The 15,107-nt window shown below is 45.3% G+C and overlaps 1 long non-coding RNA gene across 1 annotated transcript in view; it reads left to right on the forward strand.

Annotated features, from left to right (window-relative positions):
* Positions 1-3,362: 3,362 nt before the first annotated feature.
* The window catches only part of LOC137305960 (uncharacterized), a 67,109-nt gene continuing 55,364 nt past the window's right edge, over positions 3,363-15,107 (forward strand). The window contains exons 1-2 of the long non-coding RNA XR_010958796.1: positions 3,363-3,521; positions 4,578-4,929. This is a non-coding gene — a long non-coding RNA (uncharacterized lncRNA). The remainder of the gene's footprint in view (positions 3,522-4,577; positions 4,930-15,107) is intronic.

The raw sequence follows: 15,107 nt of genomic DNA on the forward strand, positions 1-15,107 counted from the left end.
AGAATATCCTTAATACTGCTTAACGGACAACCATTTCTTGCATCATCCGATACATGCAACCCTGTGGAACAGAAATGAAAACAATTCAGGAATCATTTATGCATTTAACTGCCTTATATACTTTGTCAGGACTACTTTTATAGAAAGGACACAGGCCTGCAAATTCCAAGGGCCCCGCTCTGCTGGTGTGAAGCTGGGCACTCCGTCCCAAGTTCATTTGTGACTATTGGCGTAGAGGAGACCTTCTTTTCAACCCCACATCTAACTGGGGTTTTAACAGTCCTGTGCATTATCTTCCTCCATCTCTCCTCAAATATGCCTTCACCTTTACAGATCCTTCTCTGTAAACATCAACACACCGCTCCCATTCAAACCATGCGAAAGCAACTTCTGAACCTTGTAAGGGACGGCTCGCACAACTATTAGTGTAACCGTAATTATAATGATATTAAGGGGAACTGATAGAGAGAAACTATTTCTGCTGGTTGGGGAGTCTAGTACTGGGGGACACAGCCTAAAAATTAGAGCCAGGACTTTCAGGAGTGACATTAGGAAACACTTCTACACACAAAGGGTGATAGAAGTTTGGAACTCTCTTCCGCAAACGGCTGTTGATGCGAGCTCAATTGTTAATTTTAAATCTGAGATTGATAGATTTTTGTTAGCCAAAGGTATTAAGGGATATGGGGCTAAGGCGGGTATATGGAGTTAGGTCACAGATCAGCCATGAACTCATTGAATGGCGGAACAGGCTCGAGGGGCTAAATGGCCTCCTCCTGTTCCTATGCTCCTATGTTTCTATGTGTATGTATGTGCCTAGTGATCCTTACCACTGTATTTCATACCAGTGTGTGGACGGTGCACTCTTAACCCTAATCTAGTGCTCCTCTTCAGCCCTAATTGATGTGTATGTGGTGGCTCGGTTACTGTGTGTCAATCAAGATGAACCCACTCTACTTCTTACGCCACCCTGGCCCCTTCCTGCTTTTTGCCTCGTGGGCACGTAGCCGAGGGTGCAAGGGGGTGGGCACCTCTGTGGCCCCATCCTAAAAGACAGCGCCATCATTTTCTCAATTTGCTCTTGGGATGCGGACGATGGTTCCAGACAGACTGGACAGAGACGCGTCTGAGGTGGTCATGATGGTCCCAGTGGGGATGGTGGAGATATTTGATTCCATTCCAAACGTGGTGATTTTTTTGGAATGTCTCCCTGTTCCTGGCAGCCTGGGAATGGGGCAGATCCAAATTCCAGAGAATCTAAGGAATGCTTTCTCCGGCTCTCTCGCTAACCTCAGTGTTTGCATTTCAGATTCAGATTCAGATAATCCTGAGCCTTAGAGCTTCGCATCTAAAATCCAAATGATCGCCTTCGTAGCTTTAGTACAATAGGATCCATTTTGCTACGCGGTTTCACATCTGTACAGCAGTCTGGGCTGCTAAAGTCAAAAGAAATATTTCCTTTGGGTCCTTTATTGCCTTCATATTCACATTTACCAACAGGTATGAGCAGATGTACAAAGTATACTGAAACCCTTAAATAGTTTCTATACTATTTCACTGTCTGGAAAAATAATGGTCTGTTAATGACGCACACTGTTATTAATGCGCAAATCGATCAGCAAGTTCAGGGGATTAAGGAAAGACCGTGAGTTGCCAATCTCCAGAACGTGCTGGTCGATTCACACCACTCTGCCGTTTGCTTCACACAAACAACATCTCACCCTTAGCCTTCCCGTGATTTTTAAGAATTTGCTGGATTTGCACATTAATTGCCCAATTAAACTCACCGCAGAACGTTAGGGCTGGAACTTAACAGCCTAAACGCCTTTTTAACGAAATGGTAATTGTTCCTGCAACGCCAATCAACCTCTCTGGCCCAGAAAGGGAACAATTGAAACTGCTGAGTCTCATTCCTTCAAGTAGTAAATTGTTGTTCGAGTATTTAAAAATATCAAATGAAAATGTTGTTATCTCTTATTCTTACATTTCCTTTCTGTCTCTTTTTTTTTCTCTCTCTCTCTTAATCCAATCTTTCTTTCCCACTCTTTATTTCTCTTTCTGTACCTGATTTGATTCTAATTCACCCTATTCCCTTCTCTATCATTCCTCTGTTTCTTTCTCAATCTTTAAATCTCGTTTGTTAGGAGATACACTGTTGGTCCTGTAGTTAACTAAGGTCCCAGATGCCCCGTTCCCCTCACTGCACCGTTTATCAACTGACAGAGCAAAAAACAATTTGAGCTGAAGGGGGCGGGAAGATGTCTATCTTATGGGGCACGTCGCGAGATGCCCCACTTCAGGAAAATCCATCTCAATGATTTCTCAGGGAATCAGCAGCAAACAGGTACCACTTTCACCCATACTTATATAAAAAAAACGTTGCATTTTAAAAAATTTTTTACATAAACAAACAGAATGGCCCGAAATTTATGGGGAGGCAGGAAGGGAGTGAGGGAGCACGTTTGCTGGAGATTGAGAGGCCTTCCGGCTGCTGCGAGGGAAAGCCTGCGGTAGAAGGCCGCAGCCAGGGGACCGTTGAGGACCGGCAACCGCGAGGGAGGGAGGGATCGCGGGGCAGAAGGTGGTGGGGGGGGGGGCAGTCGGACCGGCAATCGAGAGGGAGGGAGCGATTGTGGATTGGTCGGCAAATCATGGAGCAGAAGGCTCGGAATCGCGGGTTTGGAGGGGGGGGAAGGTGGGGTTCAGGCCTATCGCGGCAGCGAGGAGCGGCCGGGATCTGCAGGAGGTTTGCTTGAGGGGGGCCGGCGGGGGTGGGGATGCACCCCTGCTCCTCCTGGCCCACAAGCAGTGCCGGATAAAGCACTTTCCTGTTGGATCCGGCTGCTCCCGTCTCCCTTTCGCTGCCGGGTTACCCAAGCCCCTTCAAAGCCTGGCTGGCCAGCGTTAAATTTAAATCAGGCTCTCAGTTTCGTGAATTTTAATTTTTAACCCCCTCCACCCCCCCCCCCGGGGAGGGGGTGGGTTTATTATCGACCCCTATCAACATCGCGACAGGGCGTTAAAGGAGGATGTTGAAGACGGCACCTCTGACAGTGCAGCGCTCCCTCAGTACTGCCACATTTCCGGTGAAGTTACGGTATCAGAGTGGGAACGGCTCTGAGAAAATTCCTGGGCCCTGCAACTATTTGTTTTCACAAGTCAGAGGCATATAAATCAGAAACATTCTTGAAGTGCCAATGCTCGGAACTGCCATCAGCTCCTTTGAAGAAGGCGGTCAGCTTTTGTAGGTTGGCACGTAGGCGTAAACATCGGGAGAGTTTGAATTCTCTCCTGCCCACTCCCTAAAAGTTTGCCTTTCCAACTACTAGAAGGTAGCTCTGTGCAGACATGCGGGCAGGATTGAGCAGGACTTTCTCCCAGGCAGGAGAGGAAAACAACACAAACCAGCAGCGAGAGACAAAACGTGGATTCTGGGATTGTGGAATAAAAAGCAGAGAATATTAGGAACACTCATCAGGTCAGGCAGCGTCTGCGAAGAGAACAGGCCCTTCATCAGAACTGTAAGAGATTACGGATGAGCAGCATTTAAAAAAGAAATAGAAGAAAGGGAAGGGGATAAAAAAAACACAAGCGTCTGCACGCATGAAAGAATCGAGGGGGGGGAGGATCGGCCATCGCGGCAGGGTCAAAGTGGGGGGAGAGGTCGGGGCTGGAGGGAGAGAGAGGTCATTGAGGCAGCGGGGAGCGCTCCTGCTCCTCCTGGCTCGCAGGGAGTGCTGGAAAAAGTGACTTAGCTTGTGGAACTGGCAGCTCCCATCTCCCTTTTCACTGCCGGGTTTCCTGACCCCTGGGAAACCCGCTCAGCAACTGTAATATTTAAATAGGGCTCCTAATTGCACGGTGGGGGGGGAGGCCTATTTAAATATGTTAATGAAGTGCCCCCCTCTTCAAGACAGGACACTCGGACGCCGCCGTAAAATAGGCGATGGCCACGTGCGCGGTGTGTTCCCCGTGCTTAACTCTTTAATCACTCTCCCCCTCCCCGCCCCACAACGACCCTCTCCCGCCCTTTGTGGGGGGGGTAGGGATCGGTTAATATCGAGACCAAAGGGTCCTGACAAAGGGTCAGTGTTTGAAACGTTAACTTGTCTATTTCTCCCCCACGGATACTGACCGACTCGCCATGTGCTTGCAGTTTTTTTTCCCTTTCTTGCGAATGACGTTGTGTCTGCTTTACCCCAAACCTCAGCTGCCAGCCTCAGAGGAGTGGCCGCAATTTAAAATGCACTGTAAATTGCAAAGGAAAGCACACTCCCGCACTGTTAGAATATGTTTAGGAACAATTGATGACATTTCCTAGTGCTTGAGGCTGTAGGAATTAAATGGATGTGTAAGTCATAAGAAACTTCGCGCTAATTAAAGGCTTGCAAATAATCAATCTTACGGAAACTTTTTGTTTTGATCTTGAGAGTAAAATGCCAGAGGTTTGAATTTTGATATCAGTTTATCACTCTATTTTCCCCCTGACTGTCTTGTAATCTCCAGATACCGCAGTGTATTTGCATGTAGGGCAATTACACAACATCTCTCTTAACACATAACCATTTGCTTTGCAGATTTGTTTTCGACCTGTAAGGAATACAGATATGAGGAAACTGTCACTAAAGGTCACACACGATCGCTGTAAATGATGTTGTTCCCCTCCCCTCCCAAAGGGATCGAACTCAAGTTTGTAGCTTGACAAATTCTTTCAGGTTTGATGACAGCAGGGCGATACTTGAAAGCAATACTCCAAGGGAAAAAAGTCATATTATTCAAACAAGAGCACAGGAACAGTGTGGTGACAGTGTTCGTCCCAACACCTGGGACAGTGGCTAAAGAATCAAGAAACACAATGCAGCACGTTGCCTAGCAACTCCAGTTGTGAAGTGCAATTTCGGGGAAGTATCCGAGCTCTGTCAATAAAAGGTGATTTTTTTTTTAAGTTTAAGTTCGAAACTTAATCAGATCAGATCAGCCATAATCTCATTAAATGGCGGAGCAGGCTCGAGGGGCCGAATGGCCTACTCCTGCTCCTATCTCTTATGGTCTCTTAAACAAATCAGACTCCTAGGGGGAGGCTAGAGAAGCACATGAGGGAGAAAGGAATAGAGGGATAAGCTGATAATGTGAGATGAAGAGGGGTGGGAGGAGGCTCGTGTGGAGCATAAACACCGGCATAATATAAGATAATTACCAATAAATCCAATAGGCAAATTCAGGAGAAACTTCTTTACCCAGAGAGTGGTTAGAATGTGGAACTTGCTATCACAAGGAGTGGTTGAGGGGAAGCTAGATAAACACATGAGGGAGAAAGGAATAGAAGGATATGCTGATAGAGTTAAATGAAGAGGGGTGGGAGGATGCTCGTGTGAAGCATAAACACCGGCATGGACCAGTTGGGCCGAATGGCCTGTTTCTGTGCTGCAAGTTGTATCTAATTTTATGTAAAATGCTGTATTACTTTGTCAGAATGTACACCTTGAATTAAGTATATTAAAGTGTCACGGTCACAATTTTTATCTTCTTGAGATTTGTTCTTCATGAATTTTGTAACTGAAAACAATGTTTCAGTTATATCCCTAGGATGCATCCCATCCGGACCAGGTGATTTATCTACTTTAAATACAGCCAGCCTTTCTAGTACCTCCTCTTTATCAATTTTTAGCCCATCCAGTTTCTCAACTATCTCCTCTTTTACTGTGACTCTAGCAGCATCTTCTTCCTTGGTAAAGACAGATGCAAAGTACTCATTTAGTACCTCAGCCATGCCCTCTGCCTCCATGCGTAGATCTTTTTTGGTCCCTAATCGGCCCCACCCCTCCTCTTACTACCTGTTTACTATTTATATGCCTATAGAAAACTTTTGGATTCCCTTTTATGTTCACCGCCAGTCTATTCTCATACTCTCTCTTTGTCCCTCTTATTTCCTTTTTCACTTCTCCTCTGTACTTTCTATATTCAGCCTGATTCTCACTTGTATTATCAACCTGACATCTGTCATATGCCCCGTTTTCTGCTTCATCTTACTCTCTATCTCTTTCATCATCCAGGCTCGGGCTTTAGTTGCCCTACCTTTCCCCCTTGTGGAAACGTACCTGGACTGTCCCCGACCCATCTCCACTTTAAAGGCCGCCCATTATTCAATTGCAGTTTTACCAGCCAATCTTTAATTCCAATTTACCCAGGTCAGATCCGTTCTCAACCCTCCAAAATTGGCCCTACTCCAATTAAGTTTTGATAAGGTAACAGAGAGGGTAGATGAGAGCAACGCGGTTGATGTTGTGTATATGGACTTTCAAAAGGCGTTTGATAAAATGCCACAAAATAGGCTTGTCAGCAAAATTGAAGCCCATGGAATAAAAGAGGTAGTGGCAGCATGGATACAAAATTAGCTAAGTGACAGGAAACAGAGAGTAGTGGTGAACGGTTGTTTTTCGGACTGGAGGGAGGTGTACAGTGGTGTTCCCCAGGGGTCGGTGCTGGGACCACTGATTCTTTTGATATCAATTAATGACTTGGACTTGGGTGTACAGGGCACAATTTCAAAATTTGCAGATGACACAAAACTTGGAAGTGTAGTAAACAGTGAGGAGGATAGTGATAGACTTCAAGAGGATGTAGACAGGCTGGTGGAATGGGCGGACACATGGCAGATGAAATTTAACACAGAGAAGTGCGAAGTGATACATTTTGGCAGGGAGAACGAGGAGAGGCAATACAAACTAAATGGTACAATTTTAAAGAGTGTGCAGGAACAGAGAGACCTGGGGGTGTACATACACAAATCTTTGAAGGTGGTAGGGCAGCTTAAAAAAACACACAGCATCTTGGGCTTTATAAATAGAGGCATAGAGTACAAAAGCGAGGAAGTTATATTGAACCTTTATAAACACTGGTTTGGCCACAACTGGAATATTGTGTCCAATTCTGGGCACCGCACATTAGGAAGGATGTGAAGACCTTAGAGAGGGTGAAGAAAAGATTTACTAGAATGGTTCCAGGGATGAGGGACTTCAGTTACGTGGATAGACTGGAGAAGCTGGGGTTGATCTCCTTAGAGCAGAGAAGGTTGAGAGGAGATTTGATAGAAGTGTTCAAAATCATGAAGGGTTTAGATAAAGTAAATAAAGAGAAACTGTTCCCATTGGCAGAAGGGTCACAAACCAGAGGACACAGATTTAAAGTGATTGGCAAAAGAACGGGAGGCAACGTGAGGAAAAACATTTTTAACGCAGATAGTAGTTATGATCTGGAATGCGCTGCCTGAAAGGGTGGTGGAAGCAGATTCAATCATGACTTTCAAAAAGAAATTAGACAAATACGTGAAGGGAAAAAACTTTCAGGGCTACGGGGAAAGAGCGGGGGAATGGGACTAACTGGATTGCTCTTCCAGAGAGCTGGCATGGGCTCGGTGGGCCGAATTGCCTCATTCTGTCCTGCAGCCATCCTATGATTCTACGATATGCCCTTATGAACACAGCATATTTGGGGCATAAAAAGTGAACAGAATATTCTAGAACTTAGTTTCCAACAGGGCTCAGCTGCACACTCTATCCAGCACTCGCAGAGGTTTGATATCTATCACAGTTTGAAAATGTCTTTGGAGGTTTTGAAACAGCTAAAGGTCCTTCACATTGGTTTTTGGGCACCTCCCTTCGAGCAAAACCCTGCCTTTATCTTTGTCTGGTTCACGTCACTGAGCGTCTGCACTGCATGTGGCAGAAGGGTAACCTCAAAGTTACTTTAGACAACAATGGGCATTGAGGAGTGCTTGCTTTCATTTCACTGAGTAAATGTCAATGTTGGTCAACAGGCAATGAATTATTTTCTTCAGTATCATCGTAAATTCATTTTCAAACTCTTTGCGTCTGCCATCCGCTTCCTGATTGCGCCTGCTGCGCGTTATCAGGAACCGGTCGGCCAAGATTCTCCCATTTCAATGTTTTTTGCCTATTTTGTTGCTAAAGTTTAGCTGAAGCAAACTCCAAGGAAACTCATCACAGGCATTACAGAAACCTTAAACTTACTGACGATCAGGAGGGGGCGATCGGGAGGGAGGGTAGCGGTGACCCATAGGGTGGTTAGCGGTGACCGGGATGGCGAAGGGTGGGTAGTGGTCGCTGGCGATCAGGCAGGGTAGCGACTGGGATTGGGGGGGGTGGTGGGTGGTGTGGCTGGTGGTGGCAATTGGGGAGGCACCAAGGTCACGATAGTGTGTTGGGGGGGGGTGAGGGGTTGATGTCCCGATTGGCTGGGGGGTGGGGGTGAGGGGAGCAGCGGTGGTCGGCAGCAGCCCGCGTGGTTCAAATGTGGATCTGGGAGGAGTATACCTTAAACACTTACATTGCGGGCAAGTACCGGCAGTGGGCCCTTTAAGGACTGCCTGTTAGGCCGCATGTAGTCCTTGTTTTTCCTGAATGCAGCCGGCCCAGTGCCTCAGCGCAACCCAATATTGCAGAGGGGGGCCTCAAACAGGCGTTAGGCCCCTTATTGGAGCATGGAAGGGTGCCTAATGCCTGTTTCACCTAACATAGAGTCATAGAGTCATAGAGTTATACAGCACGGATGGAGGCCCTTCGGCCCATCGTGTCCGCGCCGGCCATCAGCCCTGTCTACTCTAATCCCATATTCCAGCATTGGGTCCGTAGCCTTGTATGCTATGGCATTTCAATTGCTCATCCAAATGCTTCTTGAATGTTGTGAGGGTTCCTGCCTCCACAACCCTTTCAGGCAGTGAGTTCCAGACTCCAACCACCCTCTGGGTGAAAAAGTTCTTTCTCAAATCCCCTCTAAACCTCCCGCCTTTTACCTTGAATCTATGTCCCCTTGTTATAGAACCCTCAACGAAGGGAAAAAGCTCCTTAGTATCCATCCTATCTGTGCCCCTCATAATTTTGTACACCTCAATCATGTCCCCCCTCAGCCTCCTCTGTTCCAAGGAAAACAAACCCAATCTTCCCAGTCTCTCTTCATAGCTGAAGCGCTCCAGCCCTGGTAACATCCTGGTGAATCTCCTCTGCACCCTCTCCAAAGCGATCACATCCTTGCACGTCCAGCGCCATATTGCAGGCTCAGGCACCAACCAATTTCTGGGCCTATGTGTCTTTCACTAAGCTTGAGGGGTAAGGGACACTACGTGATGGGGAACTTATTAAAGGTCAGAATGCGATTATTAACCCTTATCCATTATTTCCCACACACCCGGCATCAAATATAGCCATAGAATAAATTCTATTTTGCATGGAAAGAATTATGAATGTTATTTTACACAAATGCCCAAGATAACTTTATGCGATTGAAACAAAACCTATAAAGCTGTTCCTCTGGTGAACGAGTTTATTTTCAGGTATTTGCGTAAAAGACACCCTCTATGGATTTTTAGTGACGAGTTTAATAACCTTTTGTACCACGACACAGCACAGTATTGTAATGACATGCTAGAAGTCAATTGGGCCCCGAAGTCGCTGACCCTCTATAGTCTAAGGTTCATCAGCCTCATTAACTCTGCAGAAGAGATTTAATCCACAGAAACCAAAGATACTATATTGAATGGCTTTTGCAGCACTAAAGTATAATGTTTTTTGGCACCACTACTAAATTAGCAACTGCCCAGAATTCGATTTAAAAAAGATTTATTTAAATATTAGTGAGGAGTAAATAGCCTGTCCTGGTTAAAGTGGTTTTTGACTCTATCTGAAATGATTAAACTAAAGCTGACTCAGACCTGATGAAGGTACTAAATTCTTCATGCAACATGGATTGTTTCTTTAATTAGGAGGTAGAAAAAGAAGATCTTGCATTTATATAGCGCCTTTCACTAACTCAGGACGTCCCAAAGCGCTTTACAGACCATGAAGCATTTTCGAAGTGTAGCCATTGTTGTAATGTAGGAAACGCGGCAGCCATTTTGTGCACAGCAAGGTCCCGAAAACAGCAATGTGATAGTGACCGGATAATCTGTTTTAGGTGTTGGTTGAGGGGTTAACATTGCTGGGGAAAACTCACCCTCCTCTTCTTTGAAATAATGCCGTGGGATCTTTTACATCCACCTGAGAGGGCAGACAGGGCCTTGGTTTAACGTCTCATCTGAAAGACAGATGAGAATAAGAAGTTTTAATACAGAATTGGTTGTCACTGGGTAAAGCACTTAATGAGAAAATGCCACTCACCCAATAAATCGGTTACTTTCACTGACCACATAAAATCTACAGCACGATGGACTTTATCTCATTTCACCTCCTTTCTTTTCCTCTTCCGCTCATCTCTCACACTTCCTTTCATCTCTTCCCTCTCAGGTATTATGCCCCCGAATCCCTACTTCAACCCATCACTACTCCTCAGCCCATCTTCTCTTCTGCCATCAAACCTGCCTTGAATCCCTCTTGAGCCAGTTCCTGGTTACCTTCGGTGCTGCTCTCGGCATTCTCCGGCAAGCCTATCATGGCATCATCACTGCCTCCTCAAAAGCAGTAACCACGGCCGTCACATCCTCCACTATTGCCCACATTCCCACCCAGAGCAATCATTGGGAGCTAGCCTCATTAATCTCGTTCCTGTCCCACCCCACCCCACCACCACCCCCTGGATTCTGCTGTTGAATCAACAATCACCTCCTCTCTCCGCATTTCCCTCCATATGATCGCTCACTCGCAAACAAGGTCCTGTCAGTGACTGAAACATAGCTTATGGTTTTCTACATTCATTCTCCGGATGTGGGCGTCGCTGGCAAGGCCCATCCCTAGTTGCCCTCAAGAAGGTGGTGGTGAGCCTTCTTCTTGAACCTCTGCAGTCCGTGTGGTGAAGATGCTCCCACAATGTTGTTAGGTCAGGAGTTTTCCAGGATTTTGACTCAGAAATGATGAAAGAGTGGTGTCTAAATCAGGACGATGTGCGATTTGGAGGGGAACTTAGAGGTGATGGCATTCCCATGCATCTGATGCCCTTGTAAGTGGTGGAGAAGTTTTGGGGAGTAAGGAGGTGAGCCATTTGCTGTAGAATGCCCAGCCTCTTACCTGCTCTAGTATCCAGGGCATTTATGTGGCTGGTCCAGTTGAGTTTCTGGTCAACATTGACCTCCAGGACGATGATGGTGGGAGCTCGACGATATTAATGCCATTGAATATCATGGGGTGGTAGTTAGGCTCTGTCTTGTTGGAGATGGTCATTGCTCTGTACTTGCCACTTAACAGCCTAAGCCTGCATGTTGTCCAGGTCTTGCTGCCTGCAGGCATGGACTGTTCCATTATTTGAGAAATTGTGAATGGAGCTGAACACTGCAATCATCAACAAACAGCTCCATTTCTCACCTTATGATAGAGGAAGGTCGTCAAAGCAGCTGAAGATAGCTGGGCCTAGGATGTTGTCCTGAGAAAGTCCTGCAGTGATGTTGAAGGGCTGAGATGATTGGCCTCCAGTAGCTACAACCATCTTCCTTTGTGCTAGGTATGACTCCAGCCACTGGAGAGTTTTCTCCCTGATTCCCATTGACTTCAATTTTACTAGGGCTCCTTGGTGCCACACTCGGTCAAATGCTGCCTTGATGTCAAGGGCAGTCGCTCTCACCTCACCTCTGGAATTCAACTCTTGTGTCCATGTTTGGACCAAGGCTGTAATGAGGTCTGGAGCCAAGTGGTCCTGGCGGAACCCAAATTGAGCATCGGTGAGCAGGTTATTGGCGAGTAAATGCCATTTCATAGCACTGTCGTGACACCTTCCATCACTTTGCTAATGATTGGGAGTAGGCTGATAGAGCGGTAATTGGCCGGATTCGATTTGTCTTGATTTCTGTGGACAGGACCTATTTGGGCAATTTTCCATATTGTAGGTTAGATGCCAGTGTTGTACCTGTACTGGAACAGCTTAGCTAGAAGTGTGGTTAGTTCTGGATCACAGGTCTTCAGCACTACAGACCAGATGTCGTCGGGGACTGTAGCCTTTTTCTATATCTAGTGCACTCAGCTGTTTCTTGATGTCATGTGGAGTGAATCCAATTGGCTGGAGACTGGCATCTATGAGGGTGGGGACTCAGGAGGAGACCGAGGAGAATCATTCACTTGGCACTTCTGGCTGAAGATGGTGTCTTTTGCTCCAACATCATTGAGGATGGGGATGTTCATGGAGCCTCCTTCTCCCGTTAGTCGCTTAATTGTCCACCACCATTCACGACTGGAGGTACCAGGGTTGCAGGGTGGTGACATCTTGCCTTTTACCAGTCTTCTTGCCTGGTTATAATTTCCAACATTTGCTCCGCCCAAACCGCTGCAGTGGCAGCCTGGCCTTCAACACCAAGTCTTGCCTTGGCCTCTCTCTTTGTTCCTCCGGCACCTTTCCCTCCTTCGAGCCTCTCACTTTGTTCAACTCCTCTCGCCTCTTGTTTAAAATTCTCCCTAAGATGTACTCCCTTCTTCCTTCCCTCAGCCTCTGCACCGAGCGACACCTCATCCTCGGCAATTTCATTCACCTCAGCTCTCTTTGCTCTCTCTCTTCCAAAATCACCTGTCCTCTCCAGCCCTCTCTTCTCCAATGAACAATATAAATTCAAGCTGTCATTGTAAGCTATTCTAAAATGTTGTTCTTGACAACCAATATTGAATGAACTTGTAAACAAAGTAAAAGCTTTTTGTATTTAGCCAAAGTGTTAAGGACCAACCTTGAAAACCCTTTACTGTAATTCCTTTTACTAGATCTTTGAAGCTTTTAAAATAGAAACAGGAGTAGGCCATTCAGCCCCTCAGGCCTGTTCTGCCATTCTATTAGATCATACTAATCTGTATCTCAACTCCATTTACCTGCCTTTGCTCCATATCCCTTGATACCCTTACCCGACAAAAATCTATCGATCTCAGTCTTGAATATTTCAATTGATACAGCATCCGCAGTCTTTTTGGGGAGGGAATTTCAGATTTGCACTACCCCTTTTAAATGCTCATAGCTTTTACAAATGCGATATGAGTAATTTCTATGAATATTGGATATCACAAAGTAGAATTAGTTAAATTAAATAATTGCATTGGAACAGTTTTAAAACTACCTGGACAATTAATTTCTGCCCCCATAAGCAGAATTATATTTTTATAAACCATTTGCCACAGTCGCGAGATTACTAGGCCAGTAAATTTCCAGGCAAATTTACACACCAAGAGAAAGTGAAAACTGTATTGCTTTTGAGTGCAATTAATCTAATTGTTAGAAATGTCCATTTTTCATGCATACCTATGAAATTTGCAAGGAATGCGAGAAAACTGCTCTTTATCCTGAATAGGCAGTTATGAGAAAATGCAGCAACATTCTTTTTAACCATCCGAGGTTGTGTGTGTATATGGTGGAGTCTGAACTCTCCTGATTTTAAACATCCAGTCCATAGTATCATAGTGGTATCATAGTGTGATACAGCACAGAAGGAGGCCATTCGGCCCCTTGTGCCTGTGCCGTCTCTTTAGTAGAGCTATCCAATTAGTCCCACTCCCCTGCTCTTACCCCATCACCCTGCAATTTTTTTCCCTTCAAGTATTTATCCAATTCCTTTTTGAAAGTTACTATTGAATCTGCTTCCACCGCCCTTTCAGGCAGCGCATTCCAGATCATAACAACTCGCTGCGTAAAAAAATGTTTCCTCATGTCACCTCTGGTTCTTTTGCCGATCACCTTAAATCTGTGTCCTCTGGTTACTGACCCTTCTGTCACTGGAAACAGTTTCTCCTTATTTACTCTACCAAAACCATTCATGATTTTGAACACTTCTATTAAATCTTCTCTTGACCTTCTCTGCTCTAAGGAGAACAACCCCAGCTTCTCCAGGCTCTCCATGTGACTGAAACCCCACATCAGATACCATTCTAGTAAATCTCCTCTGCACCCTTTCTAAGGTCTTGACATCCTTCCTAAAGTGTGGTGCCCAGAATTGGACACAATACTCCAGCTGAGGCCTAACCAGTGTTTTATAAAGGTTTACCATAACTTCCTTGCTTTTGTACTCTATGCCTCTATTAATAAAGCCCAGGATCCTGTATGTTTTTTTAACAGCCTTCTCAACTTGTCCTGCCACCTTCAAAGATTTGTGTATGTGCACTCCCAGGTCTCTCTGTTCCTGTACCCCTTTTAGAATTGTCTCATTTAGTTTATATTGCCTCTACTCATTCTTCCCAGCAAAATGTATCACTTCACACTTCACTGTGTTAAATTTCATCTGCCATGTGTCCACCCATTTCACCAGTCTGTCTATGTCCTCTTGAAGTCTGTTACTATCCTTCACATTGTTTACTACATTTCCGAGCTTTATGTCATCTGCAAACTTTGAAATTATACCCTGTATACCCAAGTCCAGGTCATTAACAAATATCAATTCTATCATATGCCATCGGAATAAGTGGAGGAATCAACCAAAACTGGAAAAAAAAATAACAGAAAGTTCAAACTGCACAGAGGCAGGAAGATTTTACCTTCCAGATAATGCTCTCTTCCAGCTTTTCTCTTCTGATGTGGAGTTGCTTACCCATTGCTGTCATCCTGAATAGCTGGCCAGCATGACGGACAAGCAGAAAAGCTCCGAGGACTTCTATTGCATCTGTTTTTAGACGTGTAGGGAGCTTTTGTCGGACAGGTTCTATTTTAAACTCAGCAGGACCTTGGTTTGTCAGCAGGCTGATGATGGCTGAGGTTAGCTTGTCTTAGACTCATATTTGTTAGGGGAATTTAAGCAGTGAGGCAGCTGTTGGTGTTATTATTATGTCTCAGTGGCTTTGATCGCCTGACACAATAAAATGCAGATCTCATCTTCTCATAGGATTTCTGTCTTGAGAACTCAAAGCTTGAACCAGAAGTAAGGGGAATTAAAATAATAGCTAAGTCACCCGGTCCGGATGGGATGCATCCTAGGTTGCTGAGGGAACTAAGGGTACAAATTGTGGAGGTACTGGCCATAATCTTCCAAACATCCTTAGATACGGGGGTGGTGCCAGAGGACTGGAGAATTGCAAATGTTATACCATTGTTCAAAAAAAGGTGTAAGGATAAACCCAGCAACTATAGGCCAGTCAGTTTAACCTCAGTGATGGGGAAATTTTCAGAAACAATAATCCGGGTCAGAATTAGCAGTCACTTGGATG

This window comes from Heptranchias perlo, chromosome 3, assembly GCF_035084215.1.
Source record: "Heptranchias perlo isolate sHepPer1 chromosome 3, sHepPer1.hap1, whole genome shotgun sequence".
NCBI lineage: Eukaryota > Metazoa > Chordata > Chondrichthyes > Hexanchiformes > Hexanchidae > Heptranchias > Heptranchias perlo.